General features: G+C 45.0%; 1 long non-coding RNA gene across 1 annotated transcript; it reads left to right on the plus strand.

The window, feature by feature from the left end:
* The first annotated feature begins 5,859 nt into the window (after nt 1-5,859).
* On the plus strand, nt 5,860-6,725 carry LOC139272736 (uncharacterized). The gene is made up of 2 exons (XR_011594952.1): nt 5,860-5,994; nt 6,232-6,725. It is a non-coding gene; the product is annotated as an uncharacterized lncRNA (long non-coding RNA).
* The last annotated feature ends 12,768 nt before the right edge of the window (nt 6,726-19,493 follow it).

Genomic DNA, 19,493 nt, shown 5'->3' on the forward strand with positions numbered 1-19,493 from the left:
TCAGGAGGGCGCTGAGCTCCTCGAGTATAGTCGCTGAGAGCATACAGAAATCAAGCGCAGGCAGCGGAAGGAGCGTGCAGCAAACCAGGCTCCCTGCCCACCCTTTCCCTCAACAACTATCTGTCCCACATATGACAGAAACTGTCGTCTCGTATTGGACTGTACAGCCATCTAAGAACTTATGCTAAGAGTGGAAGCAAGTCTTCCTCGATCCCGAGGGACTGCCGATGATAAATGTTCATTGTGACTGATTTGTACGGAGGAGCCCGGCCGCGGGACAGGTGCTATTTTACTGCGGTCTCTGCTCTTTCCGGAGGCTTGGTGGCTCTGAAAAGAGCCTTTGGGTTCAGGTGTTTACAAGTTGCGCTTTGTGTTTACTTATTTCTGAGGCTCTTGCCTCTCTGTGTTTCCCGCTCCTCCTAAACTCTACAATTCCCTTTTAAATCGGACATTCCAAAGGACCAAACTGGCCCCTTCCTGTCTCTCAGACCGACAAGCTTGCTGCTACAAAGTTTCACCCGAATTGAACGGGCCGATTTCGAGTTAAACCCGTTCCATTGCTGCACAGCTCGCTTCCGTATCCTCTGCTTTCTGATCAATATCTGCAATCAAACTGCAAATTTACCCTTAAATTCCCACTCGGGGGTTCAGCAGAGGATCAGTGCTCTGCTGCCACAGGGAAATATTTTCATTCTGTACAAAAGAGACGCGGAAATACCGCGATGAGAGCGGACACACAATCGAGCTGGCCCGTCCGGAGTTCCAGCTCCCGGGGGCTGAATGCCCTCTCCACTCAGTCTGTGCACTGGATTCTCGGGGGGTAGTTGTGGGTTTCGAGGCATGCATCAGTTCAACGCTCTGAGCCAGGCAGTCCACGCACTCTCTGTTACCCAGATTTAGGGGCAAGAATGTGTCACAGCTTTGGCTGTGTCAATCCTAACCTGCTTTTAGATTCTAGTATCATTCACAGGAATAACGAGACATTCTGTTAACCACACATGTCTTGAAAGCGCTTCAACTGACAGGAAACGATTAAGCCCACCATCACGTACCAGTGACTGGCAAATACAATATAACATTCACAATCCCTTACATGATAGGTAGAAAGTAAAACCCATACTCACATATCAGAAGCTGACGGTTACAGAGTACAGCTTCAACTCACAAGCCAGAGACGGACATGGAGAGAGTAAAATCCACACCCGATTACCATAGAGCATAAGCACATCGGAAATATGAACAGGATTAGACCATTTGGCCTCTGGAGCCTGCTCCGCCATTCAATTAGATCATGGCTGATCTGATCATGGACTCAGCTCCACTTCCCTGCCTGCTTTTCATAGCCCTTGACTCCCTTATCGTTCAACAATTTGTCTATCTCCACCTTAAATGTATTCAATGACCCAGTCTCCACAGCTCTCAGGGGTAGAGAATTCCACTAATTCTCGACCCTCTTGGAGAAGAAATTCCTCCTCATCACCTTTTTAAATGGGGGGCCCCTTATTCTGAGCTATGCCCCCTAGTTCTAGATCCCACACGAGAGGAAACATCCTCTCTGCATCTACCTTGTCCAACCCCCTCATAATATTATACATTTCAATAAGTTCACCTCTCATTCTTCTGAACTCCAATGAGAATATGACCAACCTGCTCATCTCAGGATCAACCTCATGAACCATCTCTGAACTGCCTCCAATGCAAGTATATCCCTCCTTAAATAATGAGTCCAAAACTGTATGCAGTATTCCAGGTGTGGTCTCACCAATGCCCTGTACAGTTGTCACAGGACTTCGCTACTTTTATACTCCATACCCCTTGCAATAACTTACCGATTCAATATAAAACTCACACTCATATATCAGAAACTGACAGATACAGAATAAAACCTGCATTCAGATACCAGAAACTGACAGACACAGCATCAAACCTACTGACCACTTATCTGAAACTGACTTTTACAGAGCAAAACCCACACTCACAAAGCAGAAAAATGACACGAGGAAATTAAGACCCATTCTCACAGTTACAGTAAAATGCAGACTTACATTCCCAAACTGAGAGGAACAGAAGCAGACACGCATTCATATTAGAAACATAGAAGCTAGCAATGGAATTCGATACTTACATAGCATTAAATGACAGTTACATTCATTGACACCCCACCCATGTACCACAAACTGACAGGTACAGAATAAAACACACAATGACAACCCAGAAACTGACAGGTACAGAAAAAAACACACTCACATAACAGAAACTGACAGGTACAGAATAAATACCACACTCACATATCAGAAATTGACAGGGACAGACCCACACTCAAATACCAGAAACTGACAGGTACAGAATAAACCCCACACTCAGATACCAGAAACTGACAGGTACAGAATAAAGCCCACACTATCATATCAGAAACCGATAGGTACAGATTAGCACCACAATAATATACCAGAAACTGATAGCTACAGATTGAACCCAGCATTTACATATTAGAAACTGACAGGTACAGAATAAAGCCCACACACACATGCCAGAAACAGTTATAGAATAAAACACACATGGACATACCAGAGACAGAGATACAGAATAAATCCCACTTTCACACAGCTGAAATGGACAGGTGTAGTATAAAACCCACACCCATTTATCAGAGCAATAATACGCAGCAAGTAAATACCACACTCACATATCAGAAACTGACAGGTACAATTTAATCCCAGTCACATATCAGAATCTGAGAGATACAGAATAAATCATACATTCACACAGCAGAAAGTGACAGGTACAGTAAAAAAAACACTCAGATACCAGAAACTGACAGGTACAGAATAAACGCACAAGCATACACCAGAGATTGTCAGGGACAGAATAAAATACACATTCACATGTGAGAAAGTGATAAGAAGAGATCATTCCCCACACTCACAGACCAGAAACTGATAGGTACAGAATAAAATACACACTCACATACCTGACACTGAGGTAGAAATTAAAAACCACACTCACAGACCAGAAACTGACAGGTACAGATTAAAACCCACACTCACATATCTGAAACTGAAAGGTGCAGAATAAATCACACACTTTGATACCAGAAATAGAGTTAAAGAATAAAGCACCCACATACATACCAGAGCCTGAGAGATGAAGAATAAATTGCACTCACATACCTGAAACTGACAGGTACAGTATAAAATCCACACACACTTATCAGAACAATAAACTGCAGCAAGTATAATCCATACTCACCCAGCAGAAACTGACAGGGACAGATTAAATCCCACTCAGCAGCATCTGAGTTTGCAGCCCCGCCTCCCAGCATCACACGTCCGCATTGAAACATAGAAACATAGAAAATAGCTGCAGGAGTAGGCCATTCTTCGAGCCTGCACCGCCATTCAATAAGATCATGGCTGATCATTCCCTCAGTACCCCTTTCCTGCTTTCTCTCCATACCACTTGATCCCCTTAGCCGTAAGGGCCATATCTAACTCCCTCTTGAATATATCCAATGAACTGGCATCACCAACTCTCTGCGGCAGGGAATTCCATGGGTTAACAACTCTCTGAGTGAAGAAGTTTCTCCTCATCTCAGTCCTAAATGGCCTACCCCTTATCCTAAGACTATGTCCCCTGGTTCTGGACTTCTCCAACATCGGGAACATTCTTCCCGCATCTAACCTGTCCAGTCCCGTCAGAATCTTATACATTTCTATGAGATTCCCTCTCATCTTTCTAAACTCCAGTGAATAAAGGCCCAGTTGATCCAGTCTCTCCTCATATGACAGTCCAGCCACCCCTGGAATCAGTCTGGTGAACCTTCGCTGCACTCCCTCAATAGCAAGAACATCCTTCCTCAGATTAGGAGACCAAAACTGTACACAATATTCCAGGTGAGGCCTCACTAAGGCCCTGTACAACTGCAGTAAGACCTCCCTGCTCCTATATTCAAATCCCCTAGCTATGAAGGCTAACATACCATTTGCCTTCTTCACCGCCTGCTGTACCTGTATGCCCACTTTCAGTGACTGATGAACCATGACACCCAGGTCTCGTTGCACCTCCTCTTTTCCTAATCTGCCGCCATTTAGATAATATTCTGCCTTCGTGTTTTTTGCCCCCAAAATGGATAACCTCACATTTATCCACATTATATTGCATCTGCCATGCATTTGCCCACTCACTTAACCTGTCCAAGTCACCCTGCAGCCTCTTAGCGTCCCCCTCACAGCTCACACCGCCACCCAGTTTAGTGTCATCTGCAAACTTGGAGATATTACACTCAATTACTTCATCTAAATCGTTAATATATATTGTAAAGAGCTGGGGTCCCAGCACTGAGCCCTGCGGCACTCCACTAGTCACTGTCTGCCATTCTGAAAAGGACCCGTTTACCCTGACTCTCTGCTTCCTGTCTGCCAACCAGTTCTCTATCCGTCAGTACATTACCCCCAATAACATGCGCTTTGATTTTGCACACCAATTTCTTGTGCGGGACCTTGTCAAAAGCCTTTTGAAAGTCTAAATACACCATATCCACTGGTTCTCCCTTGTCCACTCTGCTAGTTACATCATCAAAAAATTCCAGAAGATTCATCAAGCATGATTTCCCTTTAATAAATCCATGCTGACTTGGTCCAATCCTGTCCCTGCTTTCCAAATGGGCTGCTATTTCATCCTTAATAATTGATTCCAACATTTTCTCCACTACTGACGTCAGGCTAACCGGTCTTTAATTACCCGTTTTCTTGCTCCCTCCTTTTTTTTTACAAAGTGGTGTTATATTAGCTTCCCTCCAGTCCATAGGAACTGATCCCGAGTCGATAGACTGTTGGAAAATGATCACCAATGCATCCACTATTTCTAGGGCCTCTTCCTTAAGTACTCTGGGCTGCAGACTATCAGGCCCCGGAGATTTATCGGCCTTCAACCCCATTAGTTTCCCTAACACATTTTCCCGCCTAATAAGGATATCCTTTAGTTCCTCCTTCTCACTAGACCTACTGTCCCCTAGTACAATCGGAAGGTTAATTGTGTCTTCCTTCATGAAGACAGAACCAAAGTATTTATTCAATTTATGCCATTTCTTTGTTCCCCATTATAAATTCACCCGAATCCGACTGCAAGGGACCTACATTTGTCTTCACTAATCTTTTTCTCTTCACATATTTATAGAAGCTTTAGCAGTCAGTTTTTATGTTCCCAGCAAGCTTCCTCTCGTACTCTATTTTCCCCCTCTTAATTAAACCTTTAGTCTTTCTCTGTTGAATTCTAAATTTCTCCCAGTCCTCAGGCTTGTTGCTTTTTCTATCCAAATTATATGCCTCTTCCTTGGCTTTAACACTGTCCTTAATTTCCCTTGTTAGCCATGGTTGAGCCACGTTCCCCGTTTTATTATTACTCCAGACAGGGATGTACAATTGTTTCATTCATGTGATCTTTAAATGTTTGCCATTGCTTATCCACCGTCAACCCTTTAAATATCCTTTGCCAGTCTATTATAGCCAATTCACCCCTCATACTGTTGAAGTTACCTTTTCTTAAGTTCAGGACCCTAGTTTCCGAATTAACTGTATCACTCTCTATCTTAATAAAGAATTCTACCATATTATGGTCACTCTTCCACAAGGGGCCTCGTGCAACAAGATTGCTAATTAGTACCTTCTCATTACACATCACCCAGTCTCGGATGGCCAGCTCTCCAGTTGGTTCCTCGACATATTGGTCTAGAAAACCATCCCTAATGCACTCCAGGAAATACTTCCCTGTTCCTCCCCCTCTCCCCGCCCAGTGTTTAAACCAATGGGAAGGGCCTATGCGAGCTCCCCTCCCCGAGCTCTGTCAGCGGCTGCCGTTTCCTCTGTGCTCGGCTGATGATCGGTGATCATCATCAGGGAGCGGAGATATCCCGGGCCGAGTAAGGGAGCAAACAGCAGCCTCCTTACAGCAGCACATCGCATTGGGCTTGTGTCCGCAGATAAGCTTTGTGTCGGGGTAAGTTCAGCGGCAGTCGGGGACCGTTTGTTAGAGACAGTGTGGAGCAGGGACTAATTCCGGAGCACGGAGTGAGTGGGGGAAGGGAGAGACCATTCTCGGGCTGTGTGTGTACTGTGTAAGGTAACAGAGAAAGTAAATCACCTCGCTCTTTCAAATCATTACTGCTTTCTTTCTCCAAGTCAGTAGTGAATGTATCTGATTCAGTTCTAATCCGTGTCTGTTGTTCTTCGACAGTGAACAGTAGAAACACAGCCTGATAGTGAGGATGTGAGGAGTTTCACAAACTGCATCTATTGCAGGCACCAGGAGAGCAGTGTGATAGAAGACATTCCAATAATCGGATATTTTGTTTCGGTGCGTTGAGTTCTCCAGAACCGTGTTGCTGGTGATCGAGAGATACATTGTCGCTCACTCAGATACATCAGGATCCGGGCTCTGTGACATTCTGTTGACTGCACAGGCCCTCAACTCGGTTTCAATAGACTGCCAGCAATTGTTGTACAGCCCAGGAACCTGTGCTTATATTCCAGGAAGCGATTCAGAATTTTACAGGTCGTTCCATGGGAGTGGGAGATATAATCCTGGATTGTGCCAATCGGGTGGTCCCATTCATGGACCAGTGCTGGGTTTGGGTTGTGTCTGGATGCTGATAAGTTATTATAGACCGTCGTACATACCTGGTGTGGAGAATAAAAGTGCCGCTGTACTACAGTAAGGTCAGACAATGACTCTCTTTGTATCGCGGTTTCCTTCTCCAGATACTTTACTTTATTATAAACAAACACATTCATTATAACTGTTTATATTCTCCCCATCACATATCCGTATCACAACTAATATTGTTCTCGTATTATTACTCTCAGAGCAAAACACTTCACCAAGCCAGAATAAATGTGATCTTTCCTCCACCCGGAACACAAGAACAGTGCAGGCAGCTCCTTCTCACACACAATAAGTACATTATCAATCACAGAGCGCAGAGACAGAATCATATTGTCACAGGCAGCAGAAGCTGACAGTCCCACAGTGATCCGAATTTCCAGAGTTACATTGTGAATCCTACAGTCACTTGGAGCAGTACAGTAAGTTGTTGTTTCAAAGTCCAAACATATCGCACTGAGAGGCAGATGCATTGTCACTCACTTACTCACAAACACAAGAACAGGTAGAAACTGACACGGTGTCAGTCCACACTGCCGGCTTACACGGACTGTCAACCAGTGCAGGCAGCTTCTCTCACACACAGGAAGTACATTCTCACTCACAGAGCGCAGAGACACAGAACTGGTCTCAATCCAATTGTCACAGGCAGCAGAAGCTGTCAGTCCCACAGTGATCCGATGTGCCAGAGTTATATTGTGAACCTTACAGCTACATGGAGCAGTAGAATCAGATGCTGTTTCACCATTGGAACAGATCACACTGACAGCTAGATTAAACACCCACTCACCAGAAACTGTCGTGGAGAGAATAAAACGCATAATCACTCAAAAGATAAGGTAGAAAGTAAAAACTGTACTCGCATATCAGAAGCTGATGGGTACAGAGCTAAAGCAATATTCACGTATCAGAAACACAGAAATTTCAGTACTAAGCCCCCTCAAACTTACCATAAATGTCAGGTGCAGAAGGAAATTCACGAACATATCAGAAACTGAGAGGCACAGATTAAATCCTTGCACACATACTGTAATCTGGCAGTAAAAGAAAAAGACACTCTCATATCAGAGACTGAGAGATACAGTGTAAACCCACATTCATATATCATAGACAGAGTCAGAATGAAATCCATTATCACATAGCAGAAACTGAAACATACAGAGTAAAATCCACAGTCACACCTCAGACACTGACCCATACAGAATGAAATGCACACTTACATAAGATTATGAGAAATATGAGCAGGAGTAGCCCAGATGATCTCTCAAGCCTGCTCCACCATTCAATAATATCATGGCTGAGCATCAACATCAACTCTAGTTTCACAAGCCAGTGATTTACAGATTAAATCTCATACTCATATACTAGAGCGGGCGGTGAAGTGGAGCTGAGTTCATGATCAGATCAGCCATGATCTTATTAAATGGTGGAGCAGGCTCGAGGGGCCAAATTGCCTACTCCTGCACCTATTTCTTATGTTCTTAAACTGACAGGTACAGATTAAACCCCATACTCACATACCAAAAACTGACAGGTACAGATTAAACCCCAAAATCACATATCAGAAACCGACAGGCACATATTAAACCACATTCACAAAGTAGAAATTGACATGTACAGTTTAAAACCCCCACACTCATACTAGAAATTGACAGGTACAGATGTAAACTCAAACTCACATACAACAAATCGCTACGTACAGCTTAAACACCACATTCACATACCAGAGATTGACAGGTACAGAATAAAATACACACTCGTATGCCTGAAACTGACATGTACAGGTTAAAACCACACTCATATACCAGAAACTGACAGGTACAGACTAAATCCATACTCACATATCAGAACCCGACAGGTACGGGTTAAACCCACAGACATAGTACAGAGATTGACAAGTTCAGAATAAAATACATCTTCAAATAACGGAAACTGACAGGTACAGAAAAAAGCCTACACTTATTTACAGGAAACTGATGGGTACAGATTAAATCGACACTCATATACCAGAAACTGAATGTTACAAAATAAAATGCAATCTTCCATACCAGAAACTAGTAGGTACAGAATAAAGTCCACACATATACCAGAAACGGATATGCACAGCTTAAAACCAACACTCAGGTACCAGAAACTAAAGGTACAGAATAAAACCTACACTCGCTGACCAGAAACTGACGAGTACATCTTAAAAGCCCACACACATACCAGAAACGGACAGGTACAGATTAAACCTCACACTCACATACCAGAAAATGATAGATAGATATTAAACCACACTCATATACCAGAAACTGACAGCTACAGAATAAAATGCACACTCAGCTACCAGAAAGTGACAGGTACAGATTGAACCCAGACTCATAAAGCAGAAACTGACATGTACAGGTTAAAACTAGCACTCATATGCCAGAAGCTGACGAGTACATATTAAACCTCACCCACATACCAGAAACCGATAGGTACAGCTTAAACTTCACACTCTCACACAGATGATGATAGGTACAGATTAATACCACACTCATATAGCAGAAACTGACAGCTACAGAATAAAATGCACACTCAGATACCAGAAACTGAGCGGGATAATATAAAGCCCACACTCACATACCAGAAACTGACAGATACACAATCAAACCCATATTCCGATATTAGAAACTGACAGGTACAGATTAAACCTCGCACTTGCATACCAGAAACTGATAGGTACAGATTAAACACCACACTCACATACCAGAAACTGGCAGGTACAGATTAAACCTACACTCATATATCAGAAACTGAGAGTTACAGGATAAAACCCACATCTCCATACCAGAAATGAACATGTAAAAATAGAACAAACGCTCATATACCAGAAACTGAATGATACAGAATAAAGCCCACAAGCGTTTGACAGAAACCGATGGGTACAGAATAAAACCCACACTCGCATACCAGAAACTGATAGGTACAGATGAAATCCATTATTTCATACCAGAGATTGGCAGGTAGAGAATAAAAGCAATACGCATATATCATGAACTGACATGTGCCGATTAAACACACACAAACATTTATCAGAGAATGACAGGTACAGATTAATCCCCACACTCATATACCAGAAACTGACAGGTACATGTTAATCCCCACCCTCATATACCAGAAACTGACAGGTACAGATTAAACCCACACTCATATACCAGAAACTGACACGTGCAGACTGAACGCACACTCACACACCAAAAGCTGACAGGTACACATTTAACCACACTCGCAGATCAGAAACAGAGAGGTACAGAATAAAATAATCACTCAAACGCCAGAAACTGAGAGGTACAGAATAAACACCACACTCACTTATCAGAAACTGACAGGTACAGATTGAACCCCACATTCATACACCAGAAACTGACAGGTACAGGTTAAACACCACACTCGCATATCAGAAATTGACTGGTACAAATTAAGACCAGAAACATATCCAAGAAAATGCTAGGTACGATTAAACACCACATAATCTACCAGATTAAAACTACATTATTGTACCAGAAAGTGACAGGTACAGTGTAAAATCCACACTCACATACCAGAAAGTGACCACAAACTGGCAGGTATAGATTAACGCTGCACTCACGTACCAGAAACTGACAGGTACAGATTAAACACCACACTCATACCAGAGATTGACAGGTACAGAATAAAACCCACACTCATATCAGAAACTGACATGTAAAGAATAAAATACACATTCACGTAGCAGAAATGTTGAAGTATAGAATAACCAGACATTCATATACCAGAAACTGACAGGTACAGATTAAACTCCACACACACGTACCGGAAACTGACAGGTACAGATTAAACACCACACTCATACCAGAGATTGACAGGTACAGAATAAAACCTACACTCATATACCAGTAACTGACAGGTACAGATTAAACCCACACTCGCATACCAGAAACTGACATGTAAAGAGTAAAATACACATTCACATAGCAGAAGTGTTGAGGTATAGAATAACCCGACATTCACATATCAGAAACTGACAGATACAGAATAAAACCTACACTTACATACCAGAAACTGACAGGTACAGATAAATCCCACACTCGTATACCAGAGATTGATAGGTGCAGAATAAAACTCAGACTCATATATCAGTATTGGACAGATACATATTAAACGCACATCTTCATCACAGGCAATCCCTCAAAATCGAGGAAGACTTGCTTCTACTCTAAAAGTGAGTTCTGAGGTGACTGAAAAGTCCAATACGGGAATTACCGTCTCTGTCACAGGTGGGACAGACAGTCCTTGAAGGAAAGGGTGGGTGGGACTGGTTTGCTGCAAGCTCCTTCCACTACCTGCACTTGTTTTCTGCATGCTCACGGCGATGATACTCGAGGTGCTCAGAGCCCTCCCGGATGCAGTTCCTCCACTTAGGGCGGTCTTTGGCCAGGGACTCCCAGGTGTCGGTGGGGATGTTGTATTTTATTAAGGAGACTTTGAGGTTGGTCAGTGCTTCAATGCTGCGGTGTTGGCCTGATCGAGGACACTAATGTTGGTGCATCTATCCTCCCATGGTATTTGCAGGGTCTTGTGGGAACATAATTGGTGGTATTTTGTGATACACCAGAAACTAACAGATACAGAATAAAGCCCACATTCACTTACCAGAAACTGGCGGATAGAGGTTAATCCCATACTTGTATACCAGAATCTGACAGGTACAGAATAAAACCCACACTCACAAACCAGCAACTGACAGATGCAGAATAAAATAAACATGCACCTACCTGAAAATTACAGGTACAGAATAAAGCCTACACTCACTTACCAGAGATTGACAAATACAAAATTAAATACGCACTCATATACCAGAAACTGACAGGTACAGATTAAATACACAATGATATAACAGAAACTAACAGGTTCAAAATAAAGCCCACACTCACTTACCAGTAACTGACAGGTACAGATTAATTGTGCACTCGTATATCAGAGATTGACAGGTACAGAATAAAATATACACTCTTATACCAGAAACAGACAGGTACAGCACAAAATACAAATTCATATACCAGAAATGGATAGGTACATGTTAAAACCCACACTCACATACCAGTAGCTGACAGATACAGAATAAACACCACACACATACCAGAAACTTTGAGGTACAGATTAAACCCAAATTCATGGACCAGAAGCTGACAGGCAAAGAATAAAACCCACACTCTCATACCAGAAACTGACAGGTACAGGTTAATCCCCACACTCATATACCAGAAAATGTTAGGTACAGATTAAGCACCACATTGATCTACTAGATTAAAACTACACTATTGTACCAGAAAATGACAGGTACAGTATAAAACCCACACTCACATACCAGAAAGTGACAGGTACAGATTAAACCCAGAATCCTCAGCAGAAACTGACAGGCTGAGATTAAAACCGCACTCATATACCAGAGATTGACAGATACATAATGAAATACATACACATATACCAGAAACTGACAGGAACAGATAAAACCCACTCTCATATACCAGAAACTGACAGGTACTGAATGAAATACACAATCACATACGAGATATTGACAGGTACAGAATAAACTGCACAATGAAATAGTAGAAACCAGATTCATGGTTTGAAAATGATTACAAAGAATTCTAGGTGGCTGATGCATGGTGAAAATCAGACTGAGAGTTATCGGGATCTGGAACACACTGCCCAAAAAGGTGGTGGAAGCTGATTCTGTCAATCATTGTAAAAGGGCGTTGGACAGGTACTTGGGGATGAACAACCTACAGGGTTAGGGACAGAAGAGCGGGTGATGTGGGATTTAGCACGACAGCTCTGTCAAAGAGCCAGCACAGACACAAACGGCCGAATGGCCTCCTTCTGTGCTGTAAGTTTCTATTATTCTGCAAATATAAACTGAAAGTTTCACAGGAAACAATCAAAAGGGAAAGGGGGACATTTTCTTTGGAACAGAGGAGGCTGATGGGAGACCTGCTTCAGGTGTATAAAATTATGAGGGGCCTGGATAGAGTGGATAGGAAGGACCTGCTTCTCTTGCCAGAGTGTGGTGGGGGTCTGGAACTCACTGCCTGAAAGGATGCTAGAGCAGAGACCCTCACCACATTTTTAAAATACTTGGATGTGCACTTAAAGTGCCGTAACCTACAGGGCTACGGACCAAGAGCTGGAAAGTGGCAATAGGCTGGATAGCTGTAAAGGCCTCCTGTGCTGTAAATTTCCATGATACAGAAAGAATAGAATAAAATGCTGGAAAGGACTGAGCAGTTCCTATGGTTTTTATGGAGAAGGGAAGCTCGGATTAATGGTTCAGGGATACTGAAGCTTCTGTAGACCTGAAAGGTTAATCTTTCCTGCCTCTGCACACAAGCATTTGCAGTTTGTATCCCCTTTCTGTTTAGGAAAATGCTAATTTAATTTGTGCATAGCTGCAGAATGTGCATTTGTTTTTGCTACCACTCTGTGGGTGGTGCCGGCTGGCTGCGGCTCCTTTGATTGACAGCTCCCTCCCTCTCATTCTCTCTCTCAGTCATCATCATCATCATAGGCAGTCCCTCGGAATCAAGGAAGACTTGCTTCCACTCTTAAAATGAGTCCTTAGGTGGCTGAACAGTCCAATACGAGAGCCACAGTCTCTGTCACAAGTGGGACAGATAATCGTTGAGGGAAGGGGTGGGTGGGACAGATTTGCTGCACACTCTTTCCGCTGCCTGCGCTTGATTTCTACATACTCTCAGTGATGAGACTCGAGGTGGTCAGCACCCACCCAGATGCACTTCCTCCACTTAGGGCAGTCTTTGGCCAGGGACTCCCAGGTGTCGGTGGGGATGTTGTATTTTATCAGGGAGGCTTTGAGGGTGTCCTTGTAACGTTTCCTCTGCCTACCTTTGACTCGTTTGCCGTGAAGGAGTTCCAAGTAGAGTGCTTGCTTTTGTAGTCTCGTGTCTGGCACGTGGACAATGTGGCCTGCCCAGTGGAGCTGATCAAGTGTGGTCAGTGCTTCAATGCTGGGGATGTTGGCCTGGTTGACGACGCTAATGTTGGTGCATCTGTCCTCCCAGGGGATTTGTAGGATCTTGTGGAGACATCATTGGTGGCATTTCTCCCGCAACTTGAGGTGTCTACTGTACATGATCCATGTCTCTGAGCCATACAGGAGGGCGGGTATTACTACAGCCCTGTAGACCATGAGCTTGGTGGCAGATTTTAGGGCCTGGTCTTCGAATACACTTTTCATCAGGTGGCCGAAAGCTGCACTGGCGCACTGGCGGCGGTGTTGAATCTCGTCATCAATGTCTGCTCTTGTTGATAAGAGGCTCCCGAGATATGGGAAATGGTCCACGTTGTCCAGGGCCGTGCCGTGGGATCTTGATGACTTGGGGACAGTGCTGTGCGGCGAGGACAGGCTGGTGGAGGACCTTTGTCTTACAGATGTTTAGCGTAAGGCCCATGCTTTCGTAAGTCTGAGTCTCTCACTCATGCTCAGGGCTGGTGATACCATCACGTGATGTGTGGCGGTAGCACTGGGCTTGTGCGCACTGACATCATGGAGGTGTTGCGGTAGTGAGGCTGGAGGGAGCAGCGCATGCACCATGTGGGGAGTGGTACACATAGCCCTAGGCAACGGACGGATGATGGGCTGGACGGGGCAGTACTGTGCTGGGATGGGCATCCCTGGGAGCGGCCTGGGTCATGGGCCGGGGACAGGGGCAGTAAGAGCAGCCTGAGGGGACACTCCTCCCCCAGTCCCGGTTAATGTGACTGTGACCCTGGTTAATGGGAGCCTGACCCTTGTTAATTGGACCCTGACAACATTTAATGGAACCGTGACTCCGGTTAATGGGACCCTGACCCTGTTAATGGGACACTGACCCTGGTTAATCGGACCCTGACCATGGTTACTGGAACCCCGAATCTGGTTAATGGGACTGTGACCCCGGTTAATGTGACTGTCTCTCCAGTTAATGGGACCCTGACCATTGTTAATGGGTCCCTGACCCCAGTTAATGGGACTGTGTCTCCGGTTAATGGAACCGTGACCCTGGTTAATGGGACCCTGACCCTGGTTGATGGGACCCTGACCCTGGTTGATGGGACCCTGACCCTGGTTAAGCGGAATGTGACTCCGGTTAAAGGGACCCTGACCCTGGTTAATGGGACATTGATGCAGGCTAATGTAAGCATGATGTCAGTTAATGGGAACCTGACCTTGATTAATGGGACTGTGACTTGTTAATGGGACCATGTCTCTGGTTAATGGGACCTTGTCTCCGGTTAATGGGACCATGATTGTGGTTAATGGGACCCTGACGCCGGTTAATGGGACCCTGATGCTGACTAATGGGACCATGATGCCTGTTAATGAGACCAGAAACCGTTTTAATGGGACCATGACCCTGGTTAATAGAGTGGCCGCCACGAATAATGAAACCATGACCACAGTTAGTGGGACCCTGACCCCTGATAACATAAGTAGCTCGAGGGGATGAATCACCTCCTCCTGCTCCGACAATGATCTCCTGTTCCTCAGACTCAAGGGTCTGAATGGGCTTCTGTTCCTTTGTGAGTGGCTGGAGGAGCTGAACAGAGCCCACCAGTTGACAATGCAACAGGCTCAAGGGGCTGAACGGCTTCACCCTTTTCCAGTGTAACTAGCTCGAGGGGCTGAATTGCCAGCTCCTGTTCTTAAGTCACAGGCTTGAGGTGCTGAATGGGCTCCTTCTATGTAATAGGCTCGAGGGGTTGAATGGCCTCCTCCTGTTTCTGTGTAACAGGCTCAAGGGGCTGAATGATCTCCTGCTCTATATAACTAGGTTGAGGGGCAGAATTGGGATTAGACTGGATGACCTTTTGTTGGATGGCGCAAATATAATGGTAAGTACTGCAGGGAATAGAATATGACCAGGGCAATCTCCTGGACTAGTTTTGATCGCCTGGATGGGTCGGAGAGGAATTTTCCCAGATTTTTTCTTCCTAAATTGGCCTCTGGGTTTATCTGGTTTTTGCCTCTCCCAGGAGATCACATGGCCCGGTTGGGGTGGCATGTAGAATGTTTTTAGTATAAGGGGTGTTGCAGTTGTGTGAGGCAGATTGGTTGGGCTAGGTGCTCTTTGCCTTTCCGTCATTGTTCATAGGTTTATATGTAACTTTTAGGGTTGCTGACCAAGAGCCGTGCGGCTCTTTGTCAGCCGGCGTGGACACGATGGGCCGAAATGGCCTCCTTCTGCACTGTAAATTTCTATGTTTCTAATGGCCTCATTATTTTCCTCTCTAACAGAATCGTCGGCTGAATGGATTCCTCCTGTTCCTAATGGTACAGGCTTTGGGGCTGAGTGTCTTCTGTTCCAATGTAACAAGCTCGATGGGCAAAATGGCCACATCCTGTTCCTATAGAACACGCTCCAGGGCATGAATGGCCTTCTCCTGTTCCCATGTAACAAGCTCCAGGGGATGAATGTCCTTCTGCTGTTCCTATATAACAACCTCTAGGGTCTGACTGTTCTCCTCTTGTTCCTCAGCAAGATGCTCTATGGGTGGACTGCCCTTCTCCTGGTCCTAATGTAACAGTCACAAGGGGCTGAATGAGCTCCTCCTCTTTCTCTGTGCCCGGATGGAGGAGCTGATTGGTCTCCTCCTGTTGTTGTATAATAGATGCGTTGAGCAGAACGACCACAAGCTTTTCCTATGTAACAAGCTCGAGGTGGTTGGATTTCCTCCTGTGGTTCCGAATAATAAAGACTCGATGGGCTGAAAGGCTTCCTCCTGTTCCAGTGTAACAGGCTCAAGAGGCAGAATGACTTGATCATGTTCCTGTGCAACAAACTCGAGTGGATGAATGGGCAGCTCCTGTTCTTACAATACTGGGTCGAGGGCCGAATGGCCTTCTCCTGTTTCTATATGTTTCCCGAGGCCCTCAACGGCCTTCTTCACGTTCCTAATTTAACATGCTTAAGGGGCTGATGGGCTTCCTCCTATAACAAGCCCGGAGAGGCTGAATGGCCTCCTCCTGTACCTATGTAACAGTTTCAGGGGCTGAATTGCCATCGATTCCAATGTTAACAGGGATGAGGGACTTCAGTTGCTTGGTGAAGCTGGTGTTATTCTCCTTAGAGCTCAGAAGGTTGAGGGGAGATTTGGGGGAGGTATTCAAAATCTTGAGGGGTCTATATAGAGTAGAGAGAAACTGTTTCAATTGGTGGAAGGGTCGAGAACCAGAGGACACAGATTTAAGGTGATTGGCAAAAGAACCAAAGGCAACAACCTCGGGGCTGATTGCCATCCTCCTGTTCCCACGTAACATTCTCGTGTGTCACAATGGGCTCATGCTGTTCCTGTAAAGCAAGCTACTGGGCTGAACGGCCTCCTCCTGTTCCTAGATAACAGGTGCTGAATAGCCTCCTGCTATTTCTGTGTAACAGGCTCGAAGTACTCTGTAACCACGAATGGGCTGAATGGGCATTTCCAGTTCCTATGTAAGAGACTCAAGGGACTGAATGGCCTCCTCCTGTTCCTAATATAACAGGCTCGAGGGGCTGAATGTCCTCCTTCTGTTGTTTAACGGCGGCTGAACATGTAGAAATCGAGATCGACAAACATAGCAGCGAGTTTGCTGTTCCGATTATTCAACATATATATTTATAGGATGAAAATGAATGAACCTTCTTCGTAACATCGGCCGTTATTAACCATTTTTGCCTGAGAGCGGAATAGAAACACAAAGAACAGAATATAAGTCTGGAGGGTTTGTAAATGATGAGCTAATTCAAGAATTTGAGATTGTGATGAGCAATAAAGCTGATTGGATGTTTGAAGAGACCAATCAGAGAGACACAGAACAATGGAAACTGACAAGGTGGTCAATGAACCAATCACAATCATTGCGTTCGCCCATCCCTCATTAGCATAGGGCTGTGGGCGGACTATGGGGCTGCCTATATAATGCGAGCTCGGAGCAGGGTTTACTTCAATCTGTGCCAGATTAATCGAGACAATGCCTGAGGAAAAGAAAGGTACCGCGAAGAAAGGCGCCAAGAAAACAATCAAGAAAACACCACCAAAGAGCGGCAAGAGGCGCAGAAAGTCGAGGAAAGAGAGTTACTCCATCTACATTTACAAAGTGATGAAGCAGGTTCACCCCGACACCGGCATCTCCTCCAAGGCTATGGGCATCATGAACTCGTTTGTGAACGATATTTTCGAGCGCATCGCGGGTGAGGCTTCCCGCCTGGCCCATTACAACAAGCGCCAAACCATCAGTTCCCGGGAGATTCAGACCGCCGTGCGCCTGCTGCTGCCCGGGGAGTTGGCCAAGCACGCCGTGTCGGAAGGGACAAAGGCGGTGACCAAGTACACTAGCTCCAAGTAAAACTGCACGCTTTCCTGAGAACAAACCCCAAACACAACGGCTCTTTTAAGAGCCACCCACATCCTCTCTGAAAGAGCTGCACAAACGCATCTGTCTTTGGACTCGATGTACTGTAATTATTTCCTGAACGAATCTGTTTGAGAACCTTTGAAGTTGCAGCTGTAGATTTAGTTTTGAATTCTCAGATAAGCAGCTTCACTGACCGGTTTGATCCTGGCGTCACTGTAATTTCCCGCCCAAATGAACTACAAACACGGTTTCTGATCGCTCGTTCCCTTTACTCAGCCATTCATTTTTCGCGCTTTGTATTTCGAGGGGGCGTGCGGGAGACTCCGATTTGAGTCACACATTCTTACTCGAGCCCTTTTCACGTTTTTTTAAGTTCCAGTTGCGGGTTAATCCGTTTATTAACCGGAGACTCCCCGCAGTGTAACTACCCAGAATGGGAATTCTTACACAGTCCAGAACACGGGCAGTTAGATCATTCTGTCCCTCTTTTTGCACAGAAGGACTCCCAGTTCTGGTCTCAATCCCACAGCAGCTCCTGTGAAAAGTAATTCACTTTTACTCTTTGAGCTGGAATGTGTCCCGTTACAGAATCAGTGGGGACCGACTCCCGCCCGTTACAGACAGTTTGAAACTGAACCCGAATTTAATCCTGATTGTAACAGCCTGGAATTTGCAAGGGAAATATGGAGCAAGACAAAAGGAAACAAAAAGTGTTTCGAAATATTTGGCTAATGGTGAAGTTAATGACGCAATCCGCAATTTTAACAATTATTGGCGGTATTTTTAAATTTAAAAATCGTTGGAGGTCTGACTGATGAGGACAGTAATTTCCGCCCTCCTTTCATTGACGCGCTAAACAGGCTGTGATTGGTCATCAGAAACGCCCAATACAATTCACCACAGAGAGACCAATCAAATAGTTCACTCACTGCATCCCTCCAGAAGGTCTAAGACAGGCAGATGTGGGCAGATTTTCTCATTCTCTGTTTGAACGTGTGGATTATGGAAATGTCTGGAAGAGGAAAAATCGGTGGTAAAGTTCGGGCCAAGGCCAAGTCTCGCTCCTCCCGGGCCGGACTGCAGTTACCTGTGGGCTGTGTTCACAGGCTCCTGCAAAAGGGAAATTACGCTGAGCGTGTGGGTGCCGGAGCCCCGGTCGACATGGCTGCTGTGCTCGAGTATCTGACCGCTGAAATCCTGGAGCTGGCCGGCAACGCTGCCCGCGACAACAAGACGACGCGCACCCTCTCTAGTGCAATCATGTCCTTCCTATAATACTGCAACCAGAACTGCGTGCAGTACTCCAGCTGTACCCTAACTAAAGTATTATACAATTTAAGTATAATCTCCCTGCTCTTATATTCTATTTCTCAGCCAATAAAGGCAAGTATTCCATATGCCTTCTTGACCATCTTATAGAAAATAGGTGCAGGAG

This window comes from Pristiophorus japonicus, chromosome 9 (genome assembly GCF_044704955.1).
Source record: "Pristiophorus japonicus isolate sPriJap1 chromosome 9, sPriJap1.hap1, whole genome shotgun sequence".
In the NCBI taxonomy this organism is placed as follows: domain Eukaryota; kingdom Metazoa; phylum Chordata; class Chondrichthyes; family Pristiophoridae; genus Pristiophorus; species Pristiophorus japonicus.